Source organism: Priapulus caudatus, unplaced genomic scaffold (genome assembly GCF_000485595.1).
Source record: "Priapulus caudatus unplaced genomic scaffold, Priapulus_caudatus-5.0.1 Scaffold1297, whole genome shotgun sequence".
Classification (NCBI taxonomy): Eukaryota; Metazoa; Priapulida; class Priapulimorpha; order Priapulimorphida; family Priapulidae; genus Priapulus; species Priapulus caudatus.
Window position 1 is genome coordinate 44,001 of NW_014578358.1, and position 10,707 is coordinate 54,707.

The 10,707-nt window shown below is 44.3% G+C and overlaps 1 long non-coding RNA gene across 1 annotated transcript in view; it reads right to left on the minus strand.

Moving 5' to 3' along the window:
* Positions 1 to 7,778: 7,778 nt before the first annotated feature.
* The window catches only part of LOC106816137, a 4,362-nt gene continuing 1,433 nt past the window's right edge, over positions 7,779 to 10,707 (minus strand). Inside the window, exon 3 of the long non-coding RNA XR_001394839.1 lies at positions 7,779 to 7,951. This is a non-coding gene — a long non-coding RNA (uncharacterized LOC106816137). The remainder of the gene's footprint in view (positions 7,952 to 10,707) is intronic.

A 10,707-nucleotide genomic window follows, 5' to 3' on the forward strand; every position in this document is an offset into this window, starting at 1 on the left:
TATAAAGAAAGCTAATTGATCTGCTAAATAAATTAGCGGTCTAGGAAATTTTAATAGTGCCTGTTGATACTCTATGTATTATATCTGTGTTTCCTACAACGAATTATGGCTGATTTTTTTACGGATTTTTGATGATAAAATATAAGACTGTCTCTAGGAAAATGTATATATATATAGCGCCCGTTGTCAACTGAACACAAAATATTGGGAGCAATAGCTAAATGAATGAGGAAATCTTACAGAAATTGTAATCGGATGTGTACATAATTTGCTACGCGAAACTATGTGAAGTATTCTTAAAATAAGAGTTGATGACTGGCGATATTATAAGATACAGGTCTAAATAGTTGAATCTTCTTCGGACAATACTGTCTTGAAAAGCTTGATCAATTTAGCAATTTGCAAATGGTATACAATGTCTGATGTTATAGCGTCATTGTATATCTACATAATATACGTATAATATATTATATTATACGTATATTATGTAGATATACAATGGCGCTATATAACATTAGAAATTGTATACCATTTGACGTAGTTCTCTATGACGTAAAAATACACCCATAAATATTACAAATTAACTAAACAAATTTAGTTAATTTTATTATTTTTCAGTTAAATTTGTAATATTTATGGGTGTAATTTTACGTATTAGAGAATTACTAAGGCGGTGGCTGAGCAGATGTGAAAGAACGTATTATTTGGCTATTAGGCTTTCATCAACAATTGCATTTTGAGAGTAGGGAAAGTAGTTAGAACTTACTGCTGGCATGTAATTAAAGCGTAACATTTCATGTCGACCGAGCAGACAACAGTTGCAGTGCACAGCCGCGAATTCACTGATGATGAGGAAGGGGGAGAGGGACGTTGTACGGTGAAGTGTGGCGTTCTGTAGGAGGAGTGGAGCTGGATGAGAAGGTATAGGGCGAGTGGTTAGTAGTGGTCGCGGGGTCTGCCTCGTGTGCATTGTGGTTTAATATATCCTTTATGGTGGACTATAATTATTATCTGCATATAATCAAGAGCTAATAATACCTTTAGCTGTATTATTAGCTCTTGATATAATGCTGCGTTATATTTGGCACGAGGGACATTGTCCGTTTTAAGCTTTGTTTGTTCGAAAACCGTTTTGATGGCTGTTTCGTACATATGCTGTTTTGCGCGCAGTATGAGAGTTTGAATGTATATTAAAATGGCAAAAATATTGATAGTCTGTTTCTGGTTTCAATCCTGTTTGAGAGCACATAGCTTTCTATAATTCATATAAGCCCTACAGCTTATATTACACATTTATTTGCCATTTCCAGCAGTATTCGTTTTTAAGAAGGGTGATACGGCAGTTAGTATGACTTTTTCCCCATCAATGTATCAGTAGTATCAGTGAGTTATTCAGGTCAACACGTGAATAAACGCTTGCATATATATCATGTTTGCGTAACTATTTACGAAACTTTCTGTTTCGTGAGACGATCGCAGAATTGCATAAAGATATAGCGTAGTAAGTATATCTTTTATTTGGGTTCAGGAACATGATCTGTCATTTTTAACCGCTGCGAGTTCATGAACTTTCAAGTTGATCATACGTACACAAACTATTCATTCGTGTGACACGTGGTGTGTGTGTGTGTGTGTGTGTGTTGTGTGTGTGGTGTGTGGTGTGTGTGTGTGTGTGGTGTGTGTGGCGTGGGGGTGTGTGTATGTGGTGTGTGTATGGTGTGTGTGGGTGTTGTGCGGGTGTGTGTGTGGGGTGTGGGTGTGTGTGTGTGTCCGCTCCGATATATTTGCACACGCGAAAAGTAAAGCACTTCCACCTTGGTAACTATTGAGCGTTGAACCTATTGATTCTAAAGTGACCTAGACCAATTTATCATAAATAATTAAGTATATGGTCATCTATAAGTAATATTTCCAAACGCTGGTCGTAGGCGAAGGACCGTACCATTGCTAACGCGGGCGGGGGGTTCAGGCGCGTATTTCCAGGCGTGTTGTGCGCAGAGTTGTTCAACTGCGCTGGTAGTAGAAGCCAGATTCGTAGTTAATGCATTTAGCATGGCACAATTTTTGAGAATTTTATAGAACAAATATACACGTACACAAATTCCCCATTTCATTGTTTTATATTGCTGACAATGTATATTAGCAGGTTAACATTCCCTCCTTGTCATATCACAACGTTGTTAAAATTGCATTAAACATCAATCCAATATAATCTTGCTTTGGCGAGTTACATGTATGTCTGAGTGTGCATATTTCTGTCTATCTAGAAATTAACAAATCCAGCGCAGCAAAAAGATATCCATAAATAAATGACATCACAAGAATATCATACCATACATTGCACGTAAACACCGTCTAAAACAAAAAGCACAGGCAGAATAGCTTACAAAAATATCACAGGTGTTAGTGAATCGCGTTGCGGAGGATTTGCACTCCATGAGTGCCGCTTCTAGTTCTAGCCTGTAACCACTCTCCTGGTTCTATCATATCTGCATGCGTTTCCTTAGAGAAGCTACGGACTAATTATTGTGCAATGGCTCTAATCTATGCTGCCCCGCAAAGTGTCACGTTTCGTGATCTGCACGCTACAATGATGTGTGTGTGCGGTGCATGCATGCTGCGCGGCGCGCGCGCGTGCGTGTGTGGTTCTGGTTGTGTGTGTGTGTGTGGTGTGTGGTGTGTGTGTGTGTGTGTGTGTGTGTGCGTTGCGCGCGTGCGTGTGTGTGTGTGTGTGCGCGTGTGGGTGGTGTGTGTGTGTGGTGTGTGTGTGTGGTTGTGTGTGTGTGTGTGGGTGCGTAGCTGCGTGTGGGTGTGTGATGCGTGCGCGCGCGGCGCGTCGTGTGTGTGTGTTGTTGCCCTGTCGCGTGTGTCGTGCGTGGCGGCGTACGTACGTGCGTGTTGTATGTTTGTGTGTTGCTGCGTACGGCGTGTGTGCGTGTGCGTGGTCGTGCGTACGATGCGTATGTTTTGTGTGCGTGTGCGTGCGTGTGTGTGTGAATGCGTACAGTATGATGTGAAAATGATGTTAAAGTGTACCCTAAATCACTTTACTTGCACAGAATTTGCTTCCTTTTTTTCATGTTGTATAGCGCCTGTTTTTGTCCATGTAGCCAAATTATCATTGTAGAAGGCTCGCCTCTGCAAGGACGCTGTGATACAGAAAGGTCAGGTATTGTTTGGTGTTGGGCAGCAGTAGAGGGGCGTCTATAGCAGCAGACCTGAATAAGCCACTACATCAGAAAAATTAATTATAAACACTCAGCGAGTTCGACACATAGACAAACCATGAAAAACTTCATCCATGCTAAATAACCTCACTTCAAGGTTCAGAACTCCCGCCTGAAATATGTGACAGCTTAATGATGCACATTCCCCAGCAAATAGTCGTGATCCCGTTTTCAAAAACGCAAAAACGCAGACCGGTCACCATGGCTACGTGTCGCTTGACCAGTACAACACAATACAACAAACAGCAATCTCACTTTTCATGCTTTCCATACCATCCGTGAAAGCCTTGTGTCACGTAATATGCCGATGGATTTTCGTAGTTCTATCTGATCACATGGATCCAGAAACAGCTAAATCCAGCCTGTGTGTCAATCATTACTTAAAAGATTTCGGTGTGCCAAAATGGCTGTTGACGCGAACGGGGGCGCATAATGCGTGCATTGTAATAGAACATGTGTGGCAGAGGCAGCAAATTAACGTCCAATGAACATAATATAAAAGCAATAGTTAATTCTTAACGCAACATACTTATATATAGGCGGCCACGCGCGCTAAGGAACGCGCCACCTTACGCTCCATAATCACCTATTTTACCCATTGTTTTAGTTAATTAATTTAAAGCAAGTTAGTAACATTCTTTTGATAGATGTGGCCTGCAAATACAAAATATTAGCATTTGGAATCCGTTATAAGTACATTGCCTAGTATTATTAGTAGAGCTACCGGCGCCGCGTTGGTCTGAATGGTAGATTCCTTGCCCATGATTTCAAGGTCACTAAATCAATTCCATCGAAACGGTGCTACGTTTGTCATGTCATCTCATACCGCTCAACAAGCGAGCAGATAGAGGTACCTGGGCCTCAAGAATGCTAGCTGGTCTGCTAGCAGTGCCTGTCGCACGTAAACTTACTCTCGCGATTGAGAACCATTCTGAATGGATCAGTCGTAAGGCTTAAGGGCGGTAAAAACTGTAATGCACAGGCAATTCATCCCCTAAGGCCACCGCCAAATTATATAAAAGACGTAAGGTCACGACGGTGCAACCAGTGAGGACAGTAGTCATGGGAGTAATTCCCCGCACGGGTGCCCGTCGTTCGCGCGGGTCGTAACCAGTACGTCAACGTCGAACGTATTAATTATCTGCCCCGACCGGAACATATTGGCCAAGAATGGACGACTGCCGTCGGATTCGCAAGCTTTCAAAAGTGAAATTTCTTGCGCTGGAACGTATAAGGTGCGGTAATATATTTGATTGCAGTGCACAAGTGCATAACCCCGACATGCGTACGATTTCAATTATTATACGTGTTATTATCATACGGGTAATTGACTAAAAGATTGATAGGCGTTACACCAACTGTTCTTCTTACTCCGCCTCTTTAGGATTAAATTTAATCCTGATAATATTGATATATATCCCTCTCTCTTTCTCGTCTCATTCTCTCTCACTCTCTCCACTCCCCTTCCCCTCTCTCTCTCTTCGACTCTCCCGCTCTCTAATCTCTCCTCGCTCGCCCGCCATCCTTTCTTCGTCTAATTTTTCTCCAGCGAGCGTCACTCCCCTTCGCTGCCATCTTCTCCTCGCATACGCTCTCTCCTCTCCCTCTCCTCTGCTCTCTCTCTCTCGTCTCCTCTCTCGTCTCTCTCAGCTCGAGTCGATCTCTCTCTCCGCTCTCTCTCTCCTCTCTCTCTGCTCGATCCTCTCGCATCTGAATATATATAGTCTCTCTCTCTCTCTCCTCTCTCTCTCTCATCTCCTACTATCTCACCTTTTAAGGCGGTCAAGAGTATCTCGATGGCTGCCTTCTCTCTCGCAGGGCGGCTATGAAGCTTCCTGGTTGGTCTGAACGTAGATATTGTCATCAAAACGTCAGCCTGTGTCGGCGCATCGTTCGACGGGTAGGAACTGGCATAGGGGGCTGCACGTAAAGCCCTAATAATAATAATCGATAAACCCCGTTCAAACAAACACACTGAAATAGGCAATGAATGAATAAAAGTAAAAACTAAAGCAAATAGTCTTCGACGTACCATCAATGTGATAATGAGTAGAAATTCAAGCGCAGTAAGGCGCGCACGCAGATCTATATACCGCAGTAAATCTCCTAACACCTCCCTCACGGTGCATCAATGTGACAATCATATGTCAGTGAAACCTCGATCAAAGACAAACAGGAACGAAATTTTTAACATGACGCCTAAAGGGTTTCTTTGTATTTTTCCATTGGCTTAAACAACGACACGGTGGCGCCACACTAGCCCATCCACTTTCAAATAGTGCGTGCATTGCCAACTTTGAGCTGCCAGCCCTCAGTTTGCAGACCACAACCGGAGGAATTAATTTCTTGTTTACTAATTTATCAAATTACTCAATTATTAAATCTTGTAATCAGGAGTTGTACGAAAAAGGGGCGCTGGCATGCAGTTTCAGCAGGGCGGTGTCACTTTCCGGGTAATGCTTATCCCCGGTCGCGTGAGGAGGTGACCGCAAACGTGGCAGCACTAGTGGTTGGGATAGTGTTAGGAATTAGGGTTAGGGCAGGGTTAGGGTAGGGTTAGGGTTTAGGGATTAGGTTAGGGTAGGGTTAGGGTTAGCGGTTAGGATTAGGGTTAGGGTGTAGGGTTTTTTGCATTCAATGATATCTGTCCCGCACACCATAGGATTAATTTTTTGTGGATCACAATTCCCTATATAATAGCGGCGGCGACAACATTATATATTTATGTGAGTGATAGGTTGGCGTTTGTGGAGTGAGGGTTATCGTAGGTTAATGTTTAAACGTCATCGTCCAACCGTTATCACGTGACCTCCCTCCACGCCCGGGGGAATAGCAAACACCCTCAAACCCCGCTACGGTGGCAGCACTAGTCCACTTCGTACACTCAAAGTCCAAAATCTTCCCACAGAAAGATTCCACAGTCTACTCCGTGCTAGACATGACCTTATTTTCCCTAACCCTAACCCTAAACCCTAATCCCCACACAAAGTGCAGGCCACATCACCTGACGCACTCCTATCTACGCCGGGGGAAAAGTGCATCCTATTTGAGTCAGCATACGACCTATGTTGTGCACAGTGGACAAAAATCAAGAATACATGACTACAATTATATCCCGCATATAATCGGACCTCAATGGGAAGCGAGAAAATATGCCCGCATATAATCGAAATATATGCCCCGCATATAATCGGAGGCCAATCAAACAAAGGAATAGTCCACCATAAAGATAACTTCCCGTCCCCGTTTTGACCGACGGGCGACCTATATTCGCCGGCGGTCTAGCGCCGGACGGACACAGTCCGTCCCCAAAAATCACCGTCTAAGACGCAATTGCTGTTCGCTGATAACATGTAATGGCAGTTGCTAGCGCTTTTGCAAAAGATGCTATGGCCTTGCGCCCGTTTAGATTTTTCACGTCGTCCTAGAAACCTGGTTCAGCGGCCTGAACTGTCGTCGCAGAGCGGTGTACATTGTGTAGCAGACGTGAGGGCCGGATACCAGTCCCAATACATTATGCAATTGTAAAACGGGAACGAAGTGTAAAACGGGGACGGAAGTTATTATGGTGACAATAATTCCTTGATTTGATTGGCCGCGATTATAATGCGGCATATAATGCAGCCTATTCGATTATATGCGAGGCATAATATTCCTCGCTTCACCCAGTGGTCGATTATATGCGGGCAATAGTAATAAGTATCATGTTCTTGATTTTTGTCCACTGTGCCACCATATACGACATGCATCAGATCGCCGCACGATACTGCGCCGCGCAGATGGTTTGTCTATATTCAGGCCGGGTAGCAGGAGATAAATTTGCATATTTATCACGGGGTTTGCTGTTATAACGCATCAGGATGTTAATCGCGTGTCTCGTGACGCTCAACTAGTCAGCTGTGAAAAAAAGATGTGAAGGAGGAGGAAGGGAGAAGGAAAGGTGAGGAGGAGGAGGGGAGAAAGCTGGCTGGAGAAGGGAGAAGGTGGTGGAGAAGAGGAGGGGAGAAGCTGGTGGAGTAAGGAGGAGGGGAGAAGGAGAAGGTGGTGAGAGGGGGAGAAAGCTAGTGGAAAGGAGGGAGAAGCCGGTGGAGACAGAGGAAAAGGGGAGAAGGAAAGTGTGGAGAAGGAAGGAGGCGGGAGAAGCTGGTGGAGAAGGAGAGGGAAGAAGCTGGTGAGAAATCGAAGAGGGAAGAAGGGAGAAAAGCTAGGTGGAGAAGGAGAGGTGGTGAGAAGGTGTTGTGAAGGTGGTGGAGAAGGGAGAAGGTGTTGCAGGAGAAGGGCACATCCTGCACCGTTCTCCACGCACCTCCTCCTCTCCAACCCCTCCTCCACCAGCTCTCCCCTCCTGCCTTCCACCAGTTCTTCCTCCTCCACCACCTTCTCCCATTCTTCCCCCTCCTCCTGTCCCACCAGCTTCTCCCCTCGCTTCTCCAACCGCGATTAACATCTGATTGGTTTATAATAAAAAACACAAACCAAGTGACAAAATATGCAAATTATCTCCTGTACCGGCCTGAATATAGACAAACCCCGCGCAGATACTCGCCAGATCAACGAGAAAAATTACGTCATCGCCGTAACGAGTCACGTGATTTGTTGACTCTCCGGCGTAGTAACAAGCGTACCGAATGATTCCGCTGTTATGATAGCCGCCGTACGTCCCTGGTGTGAGATTGCCCGTGAGAGAATCCTCCCGCAGCTGAGCAATGCATGCTGCAGCACGACTGCAATGACATCAGAATAAATGACCGTAGCTCCAATACATGCGGTATTCGGTTTGTTTAGCTTTAACGATGTGCAACTAGTGTTCCTCTACACACACCAATTGACGTTGTCATCAGAACCGAAAAGGCTATAATTATGGTTACCTTCTGATAAATATCTCTGCCGCACGCACTACCGTGCAGCACCACGTATATGCAAGCCCAATTTGTACATAATTCGAGAAAACCACGGTTCCTCGCACGAAACCAGGTTTTCGTGCTCACAGAAACCTAGTTTCTTGGCTCAAGAAAACCAAGGGTTCTTGCCATGAAACTACGTTACGTAGCAGCGAAACCTGGTTTCTACCCTATAACCGCCAGTATAGCTGGAATCTAGTTTCGTGAGCTAAGAAACTAGGATTTTTTTTTTTTGGGGAGCAAAAGAACCTAGTTCAGCAAGAAAAACCCCACTTTCAACGCGCGCATTTTATCATAATTCGAGAAACCACGGTTCCTCGCATCGAAACCAGGTTTCGTTGCTCACATAAACCTAGTTTGCTTGCCATGAAACTAAGGTTTCATGGCATGAAAACCTGGTTTCAGCCCCTATAACCGCAGTTATTAGCTGCGATTCTTAGTTCTGAAACAACGAAACTAGGTTTTGGGAGCAAGAACGCTAGGTTTCAGCAAGAAACCCACTTCAACCGCGCCATTTTGTATCATAATTCGAGAAACCAATAGTTTCGAAGCGACGAACCAGGTTCGTGGCTCAACAAAACCAGGTTTTCTGCCAATGAAAAACTAGGTTTTCAGGCATGAAACCTGGTCTAGCCCTATAACGCAAGTTATAGCTGGAATCTTAGTTTCTTAGAGCAAGAAACTAGGTTTTGGAGCAAGAAACCCACTTTCCACCGGCCATTTGTACATAATATTCGAGAAACCAATATTTTCGAGCGACGAAACCTAGTTCAGCGGAAACGAACCTAGTTTCGTCGTTGCTAAGGCCCGTATCTAGATTCGTAATCCCCGAGCGTGACGTCAAGCGGGTATTCAGCCACTCGGGCCACTGCTCAGTAAAATACTATACGAACTAACATACTAGTTAGGCTAATTAATTAAATATTGTATAAAATAAATTAAATATGCTGTGCTATAATTATGAAGATGACGTTGCGGTACTCGCGGTACCCGCTGCACGCTGCGTGTACCCGCGCTGTACGTGCGTACTGCGTGCACGTGCGTGCACGTGGCGTGTACCACCGTGCACGTGCTGTACCCACGTGTAACGGTGCGTGTGCCCGCGGCACGTCGGCGTGTGCCAGCGTGAACGTGCGTGTACGTGCGTGTATCGACGCGGGTTAACGCCTGTAGCACCACGTACAGCGGGTACACCCACTGCAACGCGGTACAAGCACGCTCAGATACAACCACGTACACCTCGTACATTTAAAGCATAACAGCATATTTAATTATGTTAAGACAATATTTCAATTAATTAGCGGCCAACTAGTATGTTATTTCTATAATATTTACTGAGCTAGTGCCACCCGATGCTGAACCAACCTACGTCACGCTCGGATACCGATCCTAAGATACGGGCCTTTAGCAACAGACGAAAAACTAAGGTTTCTGTCGCTCGAAACAGGTTTCGTCGGCTCGAAACTATGGTTTCATCGATTATTCATACAAATGCGCGTTTGAAAGTGTGTTTCATGCTCCAAAAACCTACGTTTCTTGCTCAGAAACTAGAATTCCCCAGCCTATAACTGCGCTTTATAGGCTAGAAACCAGGTTTCATGCCATGAACCATAGTTTCATGGCAAGAAACCTGGTTTTGTGGAGCACGAACCTGGTTTCGTCGCTGAAACTATGGTTTCCTCAAATTGATTCATACAAATGGCGCGGTATTGAAAGCTGGTTTCTTGCTGAAACCTAGGTTCTTCCTCCAAAACCTAGTTCTTGCCTCAGATAAACTAAGATTCCAGCTATAAACGCGTTAAGGGCTAGAAAACCAGGTTCGTGCCACGAAACCTATTCATGGCAAGAACCGCTGGTTTCTTGAGCAAAGAAACTAGGTTTCTGTGAACACGGGAAAACCTGGTTCGTGGCGAGGAACGTGGTTTCTCGAATTATAGAAATACAAATGCTTGCCATAAACACGTACGTATGCACAATTGTGTACCTAAGCAACGCACGGCATTCAAAAAAGGCCTATTTTAGAAAGTTCGAATCACTTTACCAAACTAACCAACGTTACAGAAGATAGCCAGGAAGGCAGATAATGTAAGCCATGGACGTCATTTTGATGGTCGATATATTGGCCACGCTGAAATGTGCTGTCGTATATATGACCTCCTTCAAAATTGTGTCGCAGAGTTAGAAATGCTATACACCGCTCTTCTTATACAAAAACATAATACTGTATATAACTATATTACCGCTCAGTTAATATTTACTACTCATCGCTCAAACACCTGAATAACTTAGTTCGTGTCACATAAATCCCGCTTCCGATGTCACATAGTCACCCAATCCAACAAAAAGAAAATGCTATCATGTTGAGAAAATAAACATGAGGCTCCACGATTTAAAAATACTCCTATTGCTCTTATTAAACCAAAAACAAATTCAAGAGGAAATATCGAAGCTAAACAACATCGGGCATCTGATCGACTACTATGACTGATCGAAATACTCCACGTGTGCCGGAAATGCCGCCAGGTGCTTCTGCGCGCTGTCACAGTTACAACGAAGCTTGTTCGGGTCTGTATCTGAAA